The sequence below is a fragment of the Sceloporus occidentalis genome, unplaced genomic scaffold (assembly GCF_023333645.1).
Source record: "Sceloporus occidentalis isolate IW3139 unplaced genomic scaffold, rSceOcc1.0.p SCAF_1, whole genome shotgun sequence".
Lineage (NCBI taxonomy): Eukaryota > Metazoa > Chordata > Lepidosauria > Squamata > Phrynosomatidae > Sceloporus > Sceloporus occidentalis.
This window is the reverse complement of record NW_028316981.1, coordinates 194,254,850-194,278,161: the sequence shown is the minus strand read 5'-3', so window position 1 is coordinate 194,278,161 and position 23,312 is coordinate 194,254,850. Positions and strand designations below refer to the sequence as shown.

Here is a 23,312-nt window from a genome sequence, read left to right as displayed (position 1 = left end):
ACCAGCATTTAACCACTGTGCCACCAGGGCTCCTTTTGGATCCAAGCTATATAAAGCTTTAAAGGTCAAAACCAGCATTTTGAATTCTGCCTGGAAGTGGAGCAGTGGCCAGTGAAAATTTTTCAGTGAGGGAGGGGGGGTTGTTATATGTTCCACGCAACAAGCTTCAGTCAACATCCTGGACAGCATTTTGGTCCTGCTCAAGTTTCTATCAGCTTCCAAAAGCAGCCCTAGGTAGAATGTGTTACAAGCATCCAACCAGAATATAATGAAGGCATGTCTAACCAAGGCCAGCTCTACCTCTCAAGGAATGGGTGCAGCTGGTGCACTAGTTTTACATAAACAAACACAGTCCTGGCTCCTGTGGAAACCTGGGCATCCAGTCTCGGATCTGCTTTCTGAAGTACTCCCAAGCTGCAGACCTAAAATTTCAGAAGGAGTGTCCAATACAGGCTGACTCCCCTGATCTGCCTTCCTACTGAGTGACAGCACCAGTTGTCTTGTCTGAATCAACCTTCAATTTGTTTGAAGTTATCCAGTCTATTACTGGGAGCAGACACTGGTTTAGCACTGGAAAAAAGCTTCCTTGAAGTTAGACAGAAAATGCTGTTCTCTGCACAAAACGATCAGATGCAAATTTGGCTCAAAATAAATAGAAAGCTGCAAACAGTCTGAAAATTGCTGTTTTCAAAGGCTTCCTTGCAGAAAGAATTTGTTGTAAAAGAAAATTCCTAAAACTACTATTGCTTCCTTCGAACATAAAATTAGTGAAGAATTGCAACTATCAAAAATGGAATATCCCCCTGTGCTAAGTCCTCCTCCATTAACATGAGTATCGTTTACTCCTCTGGTGCATTGTCTCTTACCTTTTGGGGAGCTAGGCTTCACCTTGGATAACTCTCTTATAATTTAGAATGAAATTTCAGTATATTCACTACCACTGATCAGCCCTTAGGTAGTTACAACATCACATCAGATGGCAGGTTTGGGGTCTGCTATTTAGGGCAGCAAATTGTTAATCTTTTGATTCAATGTAATCATATTTGTACCGGGAGGAAGGAGCAAAGATGCTTGTGAGATCTCAGGTGTCAAAATCTCTCGACTGATCAGGAGAACTATGCATCCCCAGTCTTAGAATGCATCATAACATTTGCTGCTCTGCCTCAGGCAGCAACGTGTCTTGGGATGATTGTGTTGTTTTGTGTTATCATATTTATCAGAGAAAAGTATAACAGTGGATCTTGAGTTGGTTTTGAGCAGTGGGGAAAGTACATTGCTAAGCATACTATTAGTCTTGAGAAAGCACCTGCAGCTCATTCTGTGTTCTCATTCTATACATGGAAATAATAATGGCCTCTATGTGGGGCTACTGTGAGACAGCTAATATGAGGACTGCTGGGGAGTCTTTAAAGGAGGAAATTAGAAATGAAAGAAAGTATATCATTTGTTATAGATTAGGAGAGAGAGAGAGAGAGAGAAGATTGAGGAAAAGATAGTACAGATAGTTTTTCATTTTCTGAAAACTAAAGGTACATGTGGGGAGGGGAGAAGGAGAGAAATAGACACATCAGCAGTTTTTTCATCAGTCTTTTGTGCCAACCTTTAAGCTGTAATTTCAAGTCATTCAAACAGGCAGTGATTTTCTTTCAGGATTTTAAGAGCTGCAGACATAGCGAAATGACTAAATATTAAACTGCCCTGATAGGGGGCTGGACTTGAGAAAGCTGTTAGGGGCAAAGGGCAAAAGAAAGGCTTCTCCTTGCAGTTTTAATACCTTACTGTTCCTTGCCATTCGACCAGTGTGTTATATCTGGCAGTTTTTCAATATCAGCCCCATTATGGTATCAAACCAGATTCTGAGGAACATGAGAAACATACATCCAAGTCATATTTGTGTGCAATTCAGGTGCTTCTCATAGCAAAACCTAGAGTTCATTCAGTTGTACTTTCGGGTTCCTGTGTAGCTATGATTCTGATATTGTATCATAACACTGCCTATTGTTCCCTTGTCCCTAATATTTTCAAATCTGTTTCTTGAATGTTTCTGAATTCAGTTCTTTGCTTGTTGAAAAGTGGCATAACCATTCCATACCAGGCCAAGAAAACACCACAACAATGTGTGTCATTGGATTCTTTGTGATGACCATCAGATTGTTTTGTATCTATAATTACAGGTGTTTTTGTTTGAAGACCTACCCCAAGGTATGAATTACTGTATATACCCATGTATGTCTAGAAATCTTAGTCAAAAAACTGAACCAAAAAAAACTGAGCCAACTTATTCTTGTCAATGTAAGTACTGTACTTTAATTCTTATAAAGAAAAAGAAAAAAGGAACCTCCCCTGGCGAAAGGCAAGAGTGCAAACTGTCAAGGAAGCACCGATCAACTGTATTCTCTCATCCATCTAGCCTTTAGCATGAACATAAAGAGAATTTTGTAAGTTCTTTGGCATTTCCCCCTTTGCTTCAGCTTTTACATCCTTTGCTACATGCCCCTAGGTTTTACTCTAGACACATCCACGGGTCATATTCAGATCCATAATTTTGGCCCCAAAACATGCCCTTGACTTATACATGAGGTCGACATAATGGAGTATACTTGGTATATGCCATTCTGTCCTGAACAGATTCATAGTCAATAAGTAGTTTTGATTTAACTACTCAAAAATTGAGCATCTTTTTACTCAGTATGCAACCTGCACATCTGTCAGGGCCCAAAATACCTTGAGGTATATTGTTTGGGGATACAGCATGCTGATACTGTCAGTGATAAAACCAATCATGGGCAAGGCCATTGCAACAAGCACACACTCTTTCTTCCATCTCTCCTCTCTCTTTCCATCTTGTAGCCCTTAGTATCACAAACAGTAGTCTCAAATGATGTTGTGCAACTTAAAAGTGTGCTACATTACCCAAAGGACAAGATTCACAAATTATAAGATTCAGCAACAAAAGATAAGAGCCAGCACTTTGAATAATTCCTTTCAAGTTCACACTAAAACCTGGAGCAGATGTACTATCCTACTGACATGAAAGTCACCAGCCATTGTTGCCGGAGAATGGACAATCATGTATTTGGGGAAGGTGCATTCAACCAGTATGCCTCTTGCTAATATATGGTAATATATGACAAGACATGTGCATGTTGAATGTGGCTTCCCTGAATTTTCCTTGGTGAATACAGTGAGCCCTTGGTATCTGCTGGGATATGGTTCCAGAACCCCCCCATGGATACCAAAATCTGTGGATGCTCAAGTCAAGTGTTAAATACAATGGCATAGTAAAATTGTGTCCCTTATATAAAATGGCATAATCAAGGTTTGTTTTTTGGAATTTTTTTTTTTTTTTTGAATATTTAAAATTCTGGATATTTGAATCTGTGGGTAAAAAAAATCTATGGATACAGAGGGCCGACTGTACTTATTTTTGTGACAAGGCTGCTTTTGTATTTATCATTATTTCTCTTGGTGGCTGCTGCTGTTGTGAACTGCCATCATGTCAACTTTGATTTATGGTCATCCTATAAATGAGAGACCTCCAATTCGCCCAATGATCAACTGTCCAGCTCTGGACTTGCAGATTAAGAGCCACAGCTTCCTTGATTAAGTCTATCCATCTGTAATGTGGTCTTTGGCTTTCCTTAGTGCCTTCCACATTAACTGACATTATTGTATTTTCTAGTGAGGCATATCTTCTCATGATATGTCCAAAGTACTACAGTCTCAGTTTAATCATCATGCTTCTAGGGAGAGTTCAGGCTTGATTTGCTCTATGGCCCATTTAGTTTATCTTTTCTGCAATACACGGTGCCCACGAAACTGTTATCTAGCATCACATCACAGTCCTGACTTTAGTACTTTAGTTACTTGGTGGCAGTTATTAAGAAAAAAATTCCCCAGGCTTCATATTTACTGCAACGTGGTCTCAGCCAACCGTGGATCATGTTGTGCATGTAATAGCATGAAAACACCATGTAGCCAGTCAGATTTTGATTATGAGAGTGTCACAGCTGATAATCAGAGCCAATTCAGAGTAATGGCTATGCTTCCTCTCATATTCCCCTTGCTATAGATGAGCAGGAGAGGAGAAACAGCCATATTTGAGTCAAATGCTTGTTGAGGGAGGAAAGAGTTTGACATTGCAATGGAGAGTCAGCAGCTGCAACCATATGAATGTTCCCCCAGAGAATGCAGATTCTTCACTCCTTACAGCTCCACCTCCTCCCTTTAATGTCCCCTAATGTTATTCCCCTAATGTCAAACACCATTGTTTGAAGCCTCCTCTAAATATCACAAAATTGGGATATGGAATATGTGAAGCTTTCGGAAAGGCTTGCATCCAGTTGCCCTAATAATTGCTTGCTTTGTGCTTTTCCTGTGAGCTCTAACAACTTCTGTCCTCACTTTCTGTCAAGTAACAAGCAATTCACAAAACATGTCTCCCCCTGAAACAGAAATGGCCTAGAGATCATTCTGAAAGCTTCAACATAAATTAGAAATGAGGAGATAGTCACTAGTCACAGAACACAATGACCCTGCTGAGTGGCTGCTACAATCTTTGGGCATATAGAATAAATATAATTTATAAATTATAAACACCTTTGTTAGTTTTGATCTTAAAAGCTGGGAGGATTCAGCTTCAACAAATGTTGATGATAAACCATAAGAGTGATGTAAGCTAATCACTTCTTTGAGGGATGGATAGTGGTTAATCCTAAATGACTTTCTGAGTGGGAGGTTGATGCTTAGCTGTCATTTATATTTTCAGTTGCTTTGAAGGCTACAGTCATTCACAATGACACAAACCTGAGTCCCAGACCTGGGAACTGTCACCACACATCAGAGGCAACATTTCTGAAGAAGCTTCTTAGTTCACACTGCTAGTTAACAGATAATAATGGAGAAAAGAAGGAAAGTGTCCCTTATGTTCATTGTTTTTGTGTGGCCTTGGCCCCATGGATCACAAGTTCTGGTTCTGGTGTTACATCTAATGCCTCTCTTGCTTCTCCTATCATGAGGGTGAGAGGTTTTAATTGATTTAAGCTTTTATTCTTTTTTTTTCCCTTGGGAGACTTTGTAGCTCTTTATTTTTTTTAAATAACCTAAATTCAAACAAGACAGGCAAAAGACAGATCAGGCACTAAAGCAAGGCAAGCTACCTCTCCAAGATTGGAAAAGTATTTTTCCAGTTGGGCAACTACTGCTGGGCCAAAGATGTGTGGCTTGTATACTCAGATGCTATCACCTTTAAGCTATCATTATGCTATCGCGTTTAAGTGTATTCAAAATAGTATGCTACCAAATTCCACAATGTCTAAATGTTACAGAAGGGTTTTTCAAATTATTTTTCTGTAACTTGGGCTGAATCCACAACTGCAAAATAATTCCCCTCCACAGTATCCTGCTTGACCTCATTAATGCCATACTCACCAGTTTTTATCCAAACTCAAATTGGCCATGAAAACCACACATTTTCTCCCACCCAAAGTCACATCAGCACAAATGGGCATTTCTACCATTGCCCATGTGCTAAATGAAACAAATTAGTTTAGAACCCATGACGTGTTGACAGGGGTTCTTGGGCGGTCCTTCAGGTGGGAGAGGGGATCAATCCCTGCCAGTTTATAACTTGGGTCTACTGGATGGGAGATGGGCAAAGTTCACAGTGGGAAGGCTCCCAAAGGAAGCACTGTGAGTCTTTGGACAGTCAAATATGAGGACATATTTGAATATTGTACCTGATGGTAATGGAATGAAAAACTAAACTTGAGAAGAGTTCAGTATATTTTTTTAAAAAAAGAACTATATGACATCATACGAATAAATGATTATTCTACTTAAGAAAGCAAATAATTAAAAATATGTCTTATTTTCTTGATTTGTTTTGTTTCTAGAACCTGATCAAATCCTATGGGCAGGAATGACCTTCAGAGTCTAATTTTCTAGTGCTTTGGGTTGGATGGAAATGTTTTGTTACAGGAGTAAGTGGTGTTTCTCCTTTTCCAAAGCAGAACATCAGTTGTTCCCCATCTGCAGTCTTTTGCCTTTTTAAAAATGTCTTCAACAAGGTTGAGTAATCTTATATCACAGCAAATATGGGGGGAGTTGGTGAATCCTTCACTCTTGTCAAATGGAAATGCATTCTACTGCACAGCCAGAAAGATCTTTGAATCTAAGTACTCTTTACCTTGTACAACTAGTTCTGTTTTAACTGCCATTACTACATCCTATGGGATCCTGATGTTTGTAGTTTCAGGAGGCATTTGCTAAGGAATAATGCTGAGCCCCTGCTAAATAATCTTGTCCATTATCTATTGAGTTCATGGCTTGTGATACTACAAGCAAAGCTCTCCATATAATATTAAAAGCCAAGCAAACTGTGAAGTTATGAAGCTATCAGTATACGAGTAACTCAACATCTTCAAGCAGAGTATAGAAACAGTAACTGAATGGAATTGAAAGCTGGTGGATTAGTTTACTTAACTAGCAACCTGGTTACTTCACACTGTTACTAGAAAATTAGGTAGTAATGTAGAACAGTCAAGACTTGCACAATCAAAGCTCTAATGCTCTTCTAATGTCTACACCTGCTTCTTTGTTCAGAGCTCCAAAAGGAGAAGCTATTCCCAGGCCAGAATTTCAGTGCATTAGATCCAGACTCTGCTTTCCATGGATAAAAGGAATCTGCTCACAGAAGGTGCTTTAACTCACTTTTCCCATGGCCCTTCCACTCTTGTCAGTTATAGCACTGGTTTCATTTTAACTGTTATAGCTACATCCTATGGGATTTGTAGTTCGCTGAGGCAAAGTTTTCTAAATACACCTCCCTAAACTGCCAATCCCAGGATTTCATAGCATGGAACCAAGGCAGTTAAAGAGAAATCACAGTGTTACGATTGGTTAGTGTAAAAGAACCAGAAGATATTATTATTATTATTATTATTATTATTATTATTATTATTATTATTCAGAATAAAACAGGAAAACTATTTCTACATTTAAAAATCTATAAAAAGGACCTGATACTCTGCCACAAATTATTCTAATTATATGTTCTATATAGATGTCATTCAAATGTTAATAACCAATGAAAATATGTAGAAGATATAAGTTATGTTTGTAGTGCAAAAATCCTTGCTGATTGGTGATAATAAGGGAGTAAGTACAACTTCCGAGGAGGTCACTAAAATGAGTACCCAGCTGGTTGGGGACAATTAGCTTACACTTTGTAAACCACTTAGGGAGTGCTTAAGTGCACTGATAAGCAGTATAGAAATGTACTTGCTATTGCTATTGTCAAACATCTCATACTGTCAGGAAGTTCTTCCTAATATTGGGGTGAATCTCTTTTTGTCTTTAACAACAGCAACAACAAAGTGTCCATATGGACTGAAGCAAATAAGAAGCAAATAAGAATTGCAAAATGTCATCCTGGCTTTATATAAGGCTTATGGATGCCAGCTCTCACAAGAGCAGGATGTCCCAAGGAATTATGAGAGCCATGGTACTTCATTTGAAGTTCATAAAGGGAGTGGGTCTTCAAATTGCCCCGACCTTTAATCCAGAGGAACCGATGCAACTTCACTATGTGCATTTTTGTTTGCATTGTTTGATAGGCAAACTCCTTTGCAAAATGTGGAGGTGTGCACTTTTCCAAGGATGTTTTGTTTGCATATTGACTCAAAAGTGCAAAAGTAAGTCATTGAACTAAAATGCAAGCTGAACAAATTTCTCCAATTTCTAACACACATGTATACAGAGAGAGAGAGAGAGAGAAAGAAAGAGAGAGAGAGAGATTTCCCCCCTGAATCTGGGTAACTAACATATATTTTCTCTTTCTCATTCCTTTTTACTTTAACCCTGCAATTATGGAGGGTTCCCCCCCCCCTCTCTTTTATATATCATACAAAGAAAGAAATCAGAGCAGGTAGGTATTATGAATGAGCTGAACAACTGGATTTTACCAGGATTAGCTTGATTTTTTTAACTGCTTGGGAGTGTTGGAAGCAGAACTATCATGAAGATGTTTTGTTTTGTTTTTCCCCCTGTCTTTGTTTCAAAAACAAGTTAGGGCCATTTTCTAAATACTGTATGCAATGAGTGGCCTGAAGATGAATTTTAAAACTGTAGCTCTGTGTATTAAAGACAAATGTCATACAGTATTAGCTTCTCAGTATGTCATTTAGCTTGTGCTGAATTGATCTCAGTGTTACTTGCCTTGTATGCTCTGTTGTTGTTGAGGTGTTTCTCTTGTTGTTAGCTTATGATTTGGTAGTTACAAGCCAGTAAGGAATTGCTAACCCCATAGGAAAAGGTGATAAAAATGAAACTGAATTAGCCTGTATCAAGTATAGCATACCCTCATGGAACTCACTGTTTGGACCAATCAGTAATGTGTTGTACCTTTATCAAGAATTCTCTTTGACATTTGATTTCTCAAAGCATTTAATACATCTTTTATTTTGAGAACTGATTCAAAAATGTGTGACTATTCCACATTGGCACAACTATTCTTAGTTTCATCTACAAAGAGTCTTAAATCAAACATTAATTCACCATTTGGCATATTAGGCAAGGCCCACTGCTCAGCAAAGACATCAGTCAAGTCAAGTGTTCAAGACATCATATGACCTTCAAACACCTTTGAACATTTTGAGGATCTCAGCAAATTTCTGGATAAGAGTAAAATAACTGGCAAAGGCAGGCTTTAGGCTCTCTGCCAAAAGAAGGCATTATGCTAATCACAATATTCTTCCTAGAATCTTTGATATTCTTGAACTTTACCAGCTTTTATGTTAAAAATTAGGTTCATGAAAAATGTTAGTATATAAACACTTTATAAGCACTTTGTAAGTGCTATGTTTAATCTACAACTTTTACTACTATGATGAGAACTACTACTAGCATTGCTAGTTTTAACATTTATAAAGTAGTAACTCAGCAGGGGGAGAAGGGAAAACAGGAAGGAGTCTTGCCCTTCCCAGTAGACTCATGCAAAAGCAAACTGGTGCAGCCTCTCCTAGCCTGTGTGCTCCTCCACATTATATTGTTTGGCCATATGTGACTGTTAACCATAAAGGTGAGGCTTGGAGAGCTTCCATTAACAATAGGAATCTATCTTTAATATGTTGGGGAATGTTATTTTGACTTATGAGTGGCTAACCTCAAGGACCATAAGCACCCTTCTATGCCAGTACTAACTGACTGAGAATTCAGACATGGGTGAAATAAGAGAGCTTTTATTTTGAGGAAATAAAAAAGAGCACACACACGATAAAAACTAACATACAGCATTCAGAGCTAACTGAAAAGGAAACATGAATGGGGATAGTGGAGACTGAGGGCTAGTTTTGAGGATGATATCTACCTGGTCCACAGAAAGTAGGAGCAACTCAGACCGAGCATCTGAGGGAAACAGTCACAGAGCACAGACAGGGAGTCGACCTTGTACTGAGCAGACTGTGCCAGGTGGACTGTATACAAAGAGGCCAGAGGTTTCTATACATATTTAAAACTAGTCCCAGCCTAAAGGTGGTTTCATGAGAAACAAAGACTTAATAGCCTTTTAGAATGACCGAAAAGGAGCTTCCAAAGCGATGGATGTTTTCATATCCAGGAAATGAACAAAGATCAGTTTCACTGATGTTGCCATCATTAACTAAACAAAGCAGTGAGAAGATCTGGGGCACCCAAAAGGTGTGGACAGTAACTTGGGGACGCAGTGGGGAGTGAAGGGGGAATGTGGTCTTGTTTGATCTGTTGGTGAGAACTCATCCTTTGCTTTCTGTTTTGGTAGAAAATGCAGAGAGTGAGAGAGAGGATTGCATATGTTAGCAAACCCCTTCCAGCCTTTGTGTTTTTCTCACTAGGCTATCTGCATATCTTGGGTCTACGTGCCTCATTCAGGTTGTCACAACTTGAAAAGTACATGCTGGCTTCCAGATGTGCCATATAAAAATATAGAGGTGTCAACATTCATTGTGGAGATATTGGGGTGCTTACAGTGATAAGGAATTAATCTGTGAGATGCTGGTGGGTATGCAAAAAGACTCCCTACAACTGATCTATCATTGCATGCCTCTTTGAATTAAAAGACAAAAATGGTATTTGCTGGAGAAGGGAGAGCAGAATGGGGCCAGCCTAGCATCCTGTGAAAGGGGATTCCACAACCCAATAGCAGCTATTGAGAAGACGTTCTCCCATGTTCTCATAGATGGGTCTGTAATGGTGGTTGGGTCAAAAGAAAGCCCAGTGGTGGTACCATGGCATATCTTTCTCCACATCTTGCCAGTGATAGCTAAAGTAAGTGCACTGTAGCATCTAATTCAGACTTCAGTTGTGAATACAGCCATGCTCTTCAAGAAATTAAGTTTCATAGTTTTCAGGGATGGACTCTGTTAGATGCAATGGCAAAACAGACAATGTACATTTATACACTCTCTTCCATATACAACGTTGATGAAGTTAAATATATTACCAAAAAGTACATTTTCCTGCTGAACATCTGGCACACTTGGTTGCCTGTCTCCTGCTGCTACTTCTGCTGATGTTTACTGTCTTCACCCTTTAGCCACTCTTCAAAACATATGTTATGATCCATTTTAATATTTTTCCAGGGACCCAGTGTGGTGTAGTGGTTTGAGCATCAGACTATGAATCTAGAAACCAGGATGTGATTCACAAGTCACATGCTCTCAGTTTCAGAAAAAGGTAATGGCCAACCTTTTCTGAACAAATCTTGCCAAGAAAACCCCTTGATAGGTTCACTTTAGGATTGCCACTTGTCAGAAACTACTTGCAGGCACACAACAACAATAACAACAACAGCCACTGTGTTAGGGCTGGCTGGTGTGCAGTTTCCGGGATCTTCTTTTTCCCTTTTTGAAGAGAGAGGCAATATTTGCTCATCTACAGTCCTCTGGAACCTCACTTGTTCTCCATGATTTTTTTTTAAATTATGCAAATGATTCAAAGAGTACACCAGCAAGTCCCTCCAGTACCCTGGGATGCAGTTAATCTGGCCCTGCAGATTTGAACTCATTTAGGTTAACTAGGTGATTCCTGACTATCCCCTTGTCAATTTCGATTTGCAGCCTGGATCCCATGCCAAGGTCTTTGCTGATGTATGGATACACACAATTCTCTCTCTGTTTTTTTTTTTCCTTCCCCAAGGGGGAAAAAACTGAAGCAAAACAGGTACTGAGCAGTTCTGCCTTTTTTGTTCAAGTGAAGACCATGGACCCAGAAGCTAAACCTCTTCTCTCCATATTATCTATGTAGCCAACCATTCACTATCTATGTAACCAGTCATTCACTACATTTACTATGTAGCCAGCCTTTCACTTTTATTATCTTCCTGTCCTTCACTGGTAGAACTGGAAAGAATCCCATATATGTCCCAAGGAAGGAAAGAAGGAAGGAAGGAAGAATCTTATACTGGAACTTCTCTGCCATTCACTAGTCACCACATTTTCTTCATTTGAGTAACTTAGATGTTGACAGAGGGAGATACTTTTCAGCTGAGGGCCTCAGTAAGCTAGAACTGTGCTGATAAATCTACTTAGCTCTATTACTGTTTCCCTGTTGCTGTTGCTGCTTCTGTCTTCTGAACTTGTGCTAATTTTACAGCCAAGATAAATGTGTAATGCAGAGGGCATGCTCACCAGATGCTGCTGAGACATATGAAGGAGACAGCAACATAACCATAGTGCAAATGGAATTTGAAGATCACCTTGTCCTTTAACATTAAGGATTTAGCTAAACCACTCCCCACGATGCATATATTCTGTATCTGTATTAAAATCATCCAAGCTGGTTGATAAATCTGAGGTTCACAACCATTTTATAGGTTTTGACCTATAAAGCCCTAAATGGCTTGGGCCCAGGGTACTTGGAGGACCGCCTCTCCCCATACAATCCGCCCCGCACACTCAGAACATCTGGGACCAATTTGTTAGAGGTCCCTAAATCCCATTTGGTGAGGACCTCACAGAGGGCTTTCACTATCGCCGCCCCCTCATTGTGGAATAAGCTCCCTGTAGAGCTCCGTTCCTCTGCATCTTTAGTTTCTTTTAAGAAACAATTAAAAACGCATCTATTCCAGTTGGCTTTTTCACTTTAGGTAATAGTGTTTTTTCTCTGCTCCTTGCCCTCTGTTTTTCGACCCCGGATTAGTGCAATATATTGTCTTTTTCTTGCCCCTAGTGAATTGTGATTTGTATAGATTCCCATTCCTACCCCTAGTAATGATGTTTTTAAACTTTTTATATTGTGATGTTTTACTTGTATTTTATCGTTTCTTGTCTTGTAAGCCGCCTTGATCATGCAATTGGAAAGGCGGGATATAAATAAAAATTATTATTATTATTATTATTATTATTATTAGTTTGCCAAGTTTTCCCTCTCAAAAACAAAAACAAACATCTATTCTTGCAAAATTTTCATGGACTACTCCAAAATACTTCCTCAATGTCCTCAGTGTTTTGTTAACTATGCCAACCACATCCTTCAAAGAGATGTGTGAAACTATTACCATAATTTCACCGAAAATAGTAACTTTCTTGAAGACAACAGATCCATAAAAACAAATACCAGTATATAAAATTTTTGTTGTTTTGGAATGGTGGTATCTGAGGTGGACTCACATGATCAAACCAAAAAAGTCCTCTCTGTGTAAGAGTCTTATCCCTAGCATACTTGTCTTTTATATCAAGCATTGATTCATTCACTGACTGACTATTTCCAGCATGAAAATAACATTTATTAATGGTAGCATCAGCATCACCACAGTAAGAAGTGGTATAACTGCAAGTTTACTATCTGTGAGTCTTGCCCAAAGTGGCTTGTATGGAGGCAATATAATTGCCTAGCTTTTTCTCTCCCAAACTATGACAATGTGAGTTTGGGATACATTGGCCTCACAAAACTTTCCTATTTTCCTCACAGCCTGTACTCAACCAGATATCTTAAGCTAGGATGGGTCTCTTGTGACCCACCAGATGTCAACTTACATTAACCTTAGCCAGCAGCCAATGATGAAGGATGATGGGAATGACTGTCCTACAACATTTGGAGGACCACATGTTTTCTGTCTTAGAAGATCTTTACTGAAAACCAGACTGTAGCCTGATGTTCTCAGTGGCTCATTTTCATTAAGTCTAAATTATGTTTTAGTTTCACATCTGGACTAGCCTGAAAAAAGGTTTCAATGATGTGCCTGCATTTTCTGAACTATAACTTAGCTGCCTGTAGTTTGGCTTTTCACACTTTAGAGTACACCAATAGTTATAACCCTGAAAATGAAATAACTTGAAACACAGCCAGAAGCCAAGAGAGAGGGTGTTATTGTCTTACTCTTAGAAAGAGAATGACCTTCCCATATGTGGTTTACGTTTCTATTGCTTAATTCTTTATAGCAGTTTGACTGGGTCATCAATACCTAAACAATGGTTTTATTATTCCACAGCACTTAGCACATATTTTCTTTACCTGAAGTGGAGAATAATTACCTTTTTTGGTAATAAAAGCCTATCCCAGCATAGACACATAAAATGGATTGAAAGTGTGCATTTGCTTGCAGCTGAGTGTGGCTTTAGCCTGACAGCAAAATGAATATAGTTTTTAATCAATGAACCAAATATTTATAGCAATTGAATTTCTTGCTCTACGTGCAAATTAAGCAAAACTGCTATATAAAATAGTCCTCTTATCCTTTGTCCTGCCAGCTGGTAGAGATTTGTTGTGGAGTCTCCACTATTCTCAGATATAGAGCACATTTTGAAAATACATTTAATTTTTTTATAAAGGGTGTGAATCTTAGCAACGTGAGAGAAGACTAAAGGGACTGAGCTTTCCCAAAGTTGTCCCAAGACATTTTGCACTCTAAGACAAAGCAGCAATTAAAATTCCATATTAAGTTGTACCACTGAAATGCACTGTTCTCCACTTCAATATCATATGGACCTTGTGTGGTACACAGTATCCAAATTGAGCGAATCTGTTTTTACATGAGAAAGAAAATCCAAAATCACATTCCTGGCATTAAATGTATAATAGCTTCAGCAGCAAATTAAATAAGTAATTATTTAATTACTTATATTACATGCTAACTTTGTTATCTGTGACAATCTGCCTAATGGTAGGCTTCTTCCATTTTAGTAATCTCTTGCTCCTGCCCCCCCCCCCCCTCCATTTTGATGTGGAACTGGCCTAGGCAGATCTCCCACCTAGAAATTTGCTGATTTCATAATGTCAGAAGGAATGAGTTGGTACCAGACATTAGGGAGTGAATCCAAGAGGACTCAGAACCAGGAGTCAAGAGCCTAAACTGTCAACATTTATAGCCCTTTGTGTGATGACAACCAATGACCAAGCTGGATGGTTCTATACAAGGGAACACTTTTCTGCTAAGGACAACCTGGTGCACTCAAACAATCAACATACAGTAATTCCTGGACATTGATGCTGTTGACTGGAGTTGATGTGAATTGTAGTCCAACAATTCAAGAAAGCACCAGATTACCTACCTCTCATCTTGGGAGATGCTGCAACATTTATGGTCCATCACACAGACAAGTCCACACATTCCTGTCTGTAGCTCTGCCAGCTTGTGGTGTTGATGGGGGAGGATTCAAGGGCAGAAATCCATGGCCTTACTTAATAGACTGAGTCCCAAAGGGTGATGGGATATACATTGTCATCTAAAGAAACTCCACCACAACCATAACCTTCACCCTTAGTAAGTCCAGAAACCAAATTCCAGTATCTTGAATTACCTATCTCATCCATGGCTAGAAGCTCCTGTCACTGTGCCACATTTGTATGCATATGCATATTTGCTTGTATGTTGTATAAAATCTTACTTTGCATATACATAATCAAACATTACATTAACTGAACTCATTGATATGCACAAACCTGATTTCTCAAAAGTATTTCCTGAGGAACAACAGGAAAAAAAATGAAAAGCTCTAGATTTTATTTCTCAAGCAACTCATCCCTTCTAGCTACTCAGTGCAGAAATGGCATGTTTCACTCCACCCTGAGCTCATCATCTGTATTTGATTATATTTTTACTCTTCATTTTCACCTTCCAACTTTGGCCTTCACTGAACTGTATTCTGTATTGAACACTGTTAGCCCATGCGTCACGTTACTTCATTTGTCTCTGAGATGTAAAAATTTTGCCCCTGGTTACAAAAGTAGTCATTAAGATCAGGTTAGGAGGCCTTTCCCCTTTACATGATTTTTTTTTAAATCTGGAAATACTCTGAAAAGTAAAGATACAATATGTTAAAATGTCAACTTCTTAACACATGAGATTCTACTTGTCAATATGACATTATGCTTCTTCATTTTGACAAATATATCTTGTAGTATATCTTATCTTTATGTACAGAATATGCAACCCATACAGAAACATTAAAGTACATTAATGTGTGGGGCTGCTGAATAGAAGGCAAGGTGCAGTGCTGGTGGAACCTAGCCTGGAAAGTTTATCAACGGTGTATTCAGATCTCACAGTTTCTGTACAACAGAAACAGGAGTGTATAAACACTGGTCACTGGGATTGGAAGGTAGTATGTAGACTGTGGATTGGCCAGACATGATATGAAAGACATTCTCTAGTCTTGTGTATGATCAACAGGCAGATGTATTCTTCCTGCTGCACTATAGGCACCAGAATCTAAGTAGGATGGGTGAGAATTTTCATTTTAATTGACTTTTGTTAAGAATTGCTCAAACTATAATCCCTCCCACATGTCTGTGATGAAAAGAACCTCCAACTTTAATAGCCAAAAGTGAGAGAAGCCAAATGAAGATTCATTCCTACAGGTTTAGGTTTCCAAGTACTTAACTCAGTTTGAATCCCTGTGATCTCTGCCATACATTTGGTATTGAATTAGGAATTTGTTTGTTTGTGATTTTGCATGCTTGTGCAGCAGACAAATGCAACACAATGCTCTTCATGCAGGGAACAGCTGTACCTATTGAATAAGTGGGTAGAATTCAGAGACTGCAGAAATAATCCAACCATTAGCCAAGTGGCTGGGACATCTGCGAGCTGGTGTCCAAAAACATCTGGGGTGTTAATATATTTTAAGACCACAGCTCTAGAGGGGGTGGCAGCTGTCAGAAAGAGTAGCTGCTAAGAACAGTAAGATCAACAAAACATAGAATCAAAGAGTTGTAATAGACCATAAGAGCTATCTAATACAGCCCTCTACCATGCAGGAAGATACAAGTAAAGCACTACAGCAAAAAGACAGCCCAACCTCTGTTTAAAAACCTACAAAGAAGGAGACTATATCACCCTCTGATAGTCCCCTCTTGCACAGTTCCTAATGTAAGTAAGTCATTCTTACTGTTTTCTTATACTTTGAATCCATTAGTTTGTGTTCTAGTCTCTGGAACAGCAGAAAACAAGCTTGCTTCATCTTATATCACACATTCCTTCAGATATTTAGATGTGGCTATCATATCATATCTTATTACCTCACAGTCTTCTCTTCTCCAAGCTAAACATAACTGGCTCCTGAAGCCATACCTCATAGGGTTTTGTTTCCATTCCCTTTACTCTCTTTGTCACTCTCCTGTAGACACTTTCTAGCTTCTTAAGATCTTTCTTGGACTCTGGTGCCTAGAACTATGCATAGTTTCCCAGGTGATACCCAAGCAAAAATTATTATGTATTATGACTTCCCTCATTATGGACCAATTCTTCTATGGATGTAGCCTAGAATTGCATTGGCTTTTATGGCTACCATATCATACATATTCTGGGCTGCTGTCTCCTTACTGTATCATTTGTTCTGGTTTCACCAACCTGAGCACCATTTTGCCTCTGTGAGATCAACACAAAGAAGGTGTTCAACAGTTCTGTCTCCTCTGTTCTCATATCTTTGCACAGTAGCCCTGCCATTTCCTTGTTCTTCCTATTTGCTCTAAACTTAATCAATATTCTGAACTTTCATTATTGCTCTGAAATATGGTTATTTTTAACCTCTCTGACAAGACTGAGTTCTTTCTGAACTTTGGGGTTATTTTTTCTTTATTTAATTTCTCCTCAAAAGTAAAATGCAACACATTTCAAAATCCACAAAAGACCAATAATTTTACTGGCCAACCAAATGCACAAAATACATCATGCAAGCTTCTGAAACTTCGCTGGTCTCTTCATCAAGCAAAGATATTAAAAATCAGTAAGGAGAAGAAAAATTATGATGTCATAGGCCTACATTTTGTCTCAGATGTAACTCATCAGTTAAGTTGGTCTGGAGGAATCTCATTGCGGGCAAAGGCTACTCCTTCTTGACCATGTGAAGACCAAGCACAAAGTGTAATAAAAGACAGGTAATAAAATTTCAGATCCAGTAGCAACAGAAACAATAACATCCCTTGAGACTCAAGCTGTCTCTCTCCTGTGCAAAGCTAACTGCCCCTTTCTTGGACAGAATACATTGAATTTTTCAAGAAGTCTCTGGGGGAAAAAAGTCAGGTTTTTATAGGTAAAATTTAAAAGTTTCCACTGTTGCAGCAACAGGCAAAGTGGTAACAAATAGGAGCTAATGGACTGGGGCTTAACTCTTTGAGGTCTCTGCCTCCAACAAATGTAAAACCCTTTTATTTGGATTATATTTGGCAGGTTTTATCTGTTCTAGGACAGTATCATCCTAATCTATTTTGAGGAAGTATGGTAGGCCTGCATGGTCATGCCACTTCTTTTTCTTTCCCCTTTCATTTTTTACTGAAATGTTCTTAACCTGTTTTCCATGCTGTACGTTATGGAGCTCTTCACAAGTATACACATTCTTGACAAATGCTCTCCCTCCTCCTTTCCTGTTTGGCCTATTTCTTTATACTCTCTTCCAAAACATTGTAGGCTTTTATGTGTAATGACTGCAGTGTGTCCTGAAAAGAGTGTGTTAGCTGAGCCTCTCACAGAGGAGTATTTTTGGCGGGGAGGGGAGAAAGGAGAAGTTTCATCAAAGCCGAGCTTCAGTGTAGAAGATATTTCTTCCTGCGTATTATTCATTTATTCTGTGGTTTTGATTTTTGTTTTGTTTTGATTTGGTTCATTTATTTTTTGAACATTGAAAAGTGCAATCAGTGTTACATGAGTGGGGCATGGGACTGATCACTTGATTTGAGAGGGAGGGAAAGGTCAGAAGAGACAATTTAAGAAGTATCACCATTGTCCTTCAATATTAACAGTGAGTTACATTGCAGAGGTGTTGAATGTTATTTTCATTCCACACAGCATTCTAACCTGAGAGAGATGAGCTACATTGCAGGCTTGTTTTATATTACCTTCTCAGATCAACTTGAAATATAAGGATAAAGGCACTAGTGTGTTATCATAAACATCTCTCTTTGCTTCATCTCAACCCTCATGCAAAAAAAGAGTGTTGATAGTGGAACCAGGGGTATTGGATCAAAATACCAGACCATGTGCCATTGGGGATGACACTCTCATTTGCCACCTGTCTCAACCTTCCTTGTTCTCTCTGAGTTTAGATGCATTTGGCACATGGGTGCTAAACAGCTAGAACTAGATTGTGGACATTGAGACAACAGCTATGGACTTATTAAGTGGTTATATATACCTTTAAACCAACATAGATACCGTACATCAGAGTGACACTATCCTGGAATTTTGCTGGACTGCACCATTGTGCAGCTGAGCATGCAATGGATAGTATATTGCTTCATGGTCATCTGGTGTGCAGCAGTTACGTCCACCGTGATTAGGATGTACCCTTCCAAAAACTGCCTAGAAAATGCAAACACTAGCATGAAGATGTTTACACCAGTGTAAATTGCCAGCAGGATTCTCAACATAATCTTTCTCCCTCATGCCAGGTAGTGGATCTCCTGTAATATCATGGGCTGGTGTTTATTTTTGTGTGCTGAGGGTGGCAAATGGATCAATATGGTGCCTGTATTTTTTTGTTCTCCTTTGGGATATGTAGCTATGGGGGCTCTTCTGGTGAGCAGCTGCATTTCCAAATATGCCAGTACAGTGCTGGATGAAAGGAACTGAGCTCTGTCTGCCAACAATGGCAACAGCTCTTGTCTGATGAATTCCAAGCTTGCAGTCACAAAAACAGGAGATCAGCTGGGAATACACGACAGTCATTATAAAGCATGTTTCAGGTAGGGTTGCCTGGTTCTTAAGACAAACAAGTGTCATGAGATATGAATACATTTCTTGCTACCCTATTATTGGAGACCTTTCTCGGCATCACAATTTGTGTGACCAAGGCTGGAAACATTATCCCAAATACCATCACTCATGTTTTAATTTAGGTTTTGTATTTTATCCTATTCCAAAATACCTTAGGGCAGATAACATTTATCCAGCCAATGTTAAGTAGGTCATTAAATCTTCTCATTCAAACAAATGGGAATAAAGATGTCTAATAACGAATTAAAACTCTCAAGTATAACACATTTTTTTTAAAAAAATCATTAAATATTGAAAGAATTCCTTCACTTCTACACAGTAAATTGTTTTAATTTTATTTTAAGATCTTGGCTCTCCTAAGCTATAATGTAGCACTGTTTTCTCCTCAGATCTAGAATATCGTAGGACAATGTAAGAAAGGAGCCAATAACTGAATGAAATTGTGTGCTGCCATCTTGTGGCTCTCCAAATTAGGAGTATGCATGCAATAAAGGCTGTTATCATTATTGTTCAGAGGAAAGAATCTAGCTTTAATTGTGTTTTTTTGTTTTTACTTTATGAGGTAATTAAACATGACAACAACCCACAATCTTATACAACCTACATTAGAAGAAGTCTCTTTTGAATGAAGCAGGGTTAAAGCTTGTGTAGACTATAGGGAAATATATTTTCTAACTTTGTGCAGTTCTGTTTTTATTGTCAAGTGATAAGATTCTCTTTTGTTGTGTGTCTGCTGCTGAATAATAAATTCTGCAGCAATTTAGGACCATTAATTAGACTATACTGTATGAGGTTACATGTCAGTAATGGAAATATATAGCAGTTGCAATATTCATTAATCTTCCACACAGCATTTTAAATAAGACACATTCTTTCCAGTTCTTATGTAAACCACTTCTATCGCCATTTGCAAAGATCTCTCTGGCAAGTAGAATGTAGAGATCAGATCCTTCCCATTCCATCTTCGGGCCCGCCTTGTGTTCACTTAGGGCCCTTACAGACAGTCCAAAATAAAGCTGCTTTAGGTCACTTTGGAAGTATGCTGTTTACATGATGCATGCATTCTAAGAGTCCAGAAGCCACGCCAAAGCCATGCTCCAGTCCTTAAGACTACAGTGTGGCTTTGGCGTGGCTTCCAGACTCTTAGGACACATGCATCATGTAAACAGCATACCTCCAAAGTGATCCGAAACAGCTTTATTTTGGCCTTTCTGTATGGGCCCTAATTTTAACTAATCATTTCCTAGCTTGGGGCATCTTTATTATTATTCTATTCTATGTTCTGTTCTATTCTATTCTTTGACACTGTTCACTCTTTTTTCTATTTTTCCTATCAAACAAATGGGGGCAGATTTGGTTATCTGATTTCTTGCGTCCATAATGAGCTACTACTTGCAAGATTTTCAACAAGAGATTCTTTTTACACACAAGAAACTTGGTAGACTGCATGCATATGGACTATTCATATACTTTCTTCTTCGCTGACAACTATAAATTCTGATTATAGGATTCTAAACTGTACTAAATGCTATGTGAGGCTTTGAAAAATGCTTTTGGGAAATAACAAAAATTGGATATCCCATTTGGGCAGCCATATTGGCATTACATATTTATATTAATTTACAGAACAGAGATAAGATTGTATAGATTATTACATGCATTAATATATCAACAAGCCTACTGCTTAACTGTTTTTGCACTGTCTCACAAAAGCAGAAGATGTAATAAGTAGTGATCAGTTAGCTTATCTATAAATTGTGTTGTGAACACACCTAACATTATGCACTTCAAAGCCTGCTTAGAACAGGATTCTGTCATAGTAGCTTTCTGTTGAATGTTAATTATATTCCTTTCATTTCCACCTTTTGGAAGTGGAAGGGGGGATCTTATGGGTGCACTTTCCTATACAGGTACTTTGACTTTCAGAGAAAAGTCAGTCATGGGTAAAGCCAACACCACTATATCTTAGCACAGTTCATTAAGGATGCATCTACACTGTAGAAATAATGCAGTTTGACACCACTTTAAATGCTGTAGCTGCATCCTATGGAATTCTGGGATTTGTAGTTTTGCAAGGTCTTTAGCCTTCTCTGATGATGTGTGCTTCTGCCTAACAAAACTACAAATCCCAGGATCCTGTAGGATGGATCCATGCCATTTAAAGTTGTGGCAAACTGCATTACTTTTACAGTGTAGTCTCTATACCACCTTTCTCCTTTGTAATTTCTGGTCCCCCCCCCCCCTTCAATTTATTTCCAGAGGAGTGAGCCTGCAGCCTCTACAGGGCCTGTTTTTTCTGAGGGCAGGATGAAAAGTGACATTCCTTTTGTATCACTTGCAGCTTGAGCCTGGCCCGCAGGTGCCCAACTAGCTCTTGAATGCAACACCCGTGACCTCGGCAGTCATATGCACACTCACAGCTCAACCTTTAGCTGGTCAGGCGTGACACCGATGGCCTATTCAGCTGCCAAGTCTGTGGGTTTAGATATGAACAGGTGAAATAATCACACAGTTCTGGTCTTGAGAAGATTGTTTATTTAAGGTAAAAAGAAGAGTAAAGAACATAGATTCACAATTCCAACTTCCAGTTCCCAACAAGTAGATATAAAGAACAAAAGGAAAACAAAGCATATATCAAATAACATAAAGGAAAAGAAGAGCAATCACACACTCTAGTTTAACCTGTCTAAAGGAAAGACACCAGACACCCAGCATCTCTGGCCAGCCGCATGCCGTGCCAGAGCGCTTTACACTCACACATTGTCCATGCAGGACTGCAAGCTTTTGTTCTCTACTATTTTATATACCCTTTCTTACAAAGCTGCTAAAGCATCACATCATCTACCCTGTGCGCCCAAGAAAAGGAAGAAAAGATTCCCATACCAACTACCAAGTTGTTTATCCCATCAGCAGCTACCAGGTTGAGCTGGAAACTGCTTACCTCTCCTTACTCTGGAACGTCCTCCCACCTCCCTTCCATATCTTCCCAGGACAGAGAACTTTCATTGACCCATTCTCACTACGAGACCTATGCACATTTACTATTAAATAAAGCTTTAACCACACTCTTGCTAAAGCTATAAACTTCTGGCCCAATACATCTCTCTAGGGGAAAAAAGAAATTCTATTGAGTTTAACAGTCATGTTGAAATAAATGTGCAAGTTAGGGGAAATGGATGAAACAAATTTGCAAATTACAATACAGGGAGGAGAAACACACAAAAGTCTCACAGCCCAGTACAAAACAAGGATGGAAAGAAAATGCAGGTGGGATTTTGGGAAACTCAACAGCAACAAAAGAAATAGAGATTTTCCCACATCTCTACACTACTAAGAGAGCTCTATTAAATTATTAGTGAAAAAACCTAGGTTCATATGGTGTGGAGTAGCCAATAATTTGATATACAAAAGCCTTTCCACAAAATTGCAAGAGCGGTCTCAGCTGGACAGACTGTATTTTGTGTCTGGGACTTCTAATGACCACACTGCCTTGGATCCACCTTGGATGGGTCTATCCACTCCATACCTGTAAGAGGGAATTGACCACAGTAGTAGGAACAAGCAATCCAATTAGTCTAAGGGCAGGTCTACATGGGCCAAAACACTGGTTTCCCCCTGCCTTCACCATGAGCTGTCTACACAACGCAGAGTCAAAGCTCCAATTCAAGTGCAGACTGTCTTCACAAGAGATGGCCAATTCCATACTGAATCTAGCTCATTCCTGCCTAAACTAGTGTTCATTTAAAAAAAAACTCACCTTTTGCTCCAGAAGGTGCTGGAAAATCCAGAGCACTCTTCAGTGCTGAGGTCGCAATAAGGCAGCCAGTCATGTGATCAATTCTAGGTGCCATGTTGTTGATATCAGAGGGAGTGATTCACACCAGCGATGGTGCTGGGCAGGAGAATGAGGTGCATGTATCTGGGGGGGGGGGGAGATCTGGATCTGTTCAAATATTACACGAGTAGCCAAGAGTGTTTTGGCCAATGTAGATGATCCCTTTGACTGCTCTTCTTTTGATTTCAGGCTCTCCTCAATATGCAAGTATTAACTGTTTAGTAAAACCACCTAAAGATAGAACTACACTCTTCAAACATATAGAGACATTTTATTTAAACTAATTAATTA

At 39.0% G+C, this 23,312-nt stretch overlaps 1 protein-coding gene across 2 annotated transcripts in view; it reads left to right on the top strand.

Moving 5' to 3' along the window:
* Nucleotides 1–23,312, top strand: part of LOC149323170 (leucine-rich repeat and immunoglobulin-like domain-containing nogo receptor-interacting protein 2) — an 813,307-nt gene that overhangs the window by 394,306 nt on the left and 395,689 nt on the right. The window lies entirely within an intron of this gene.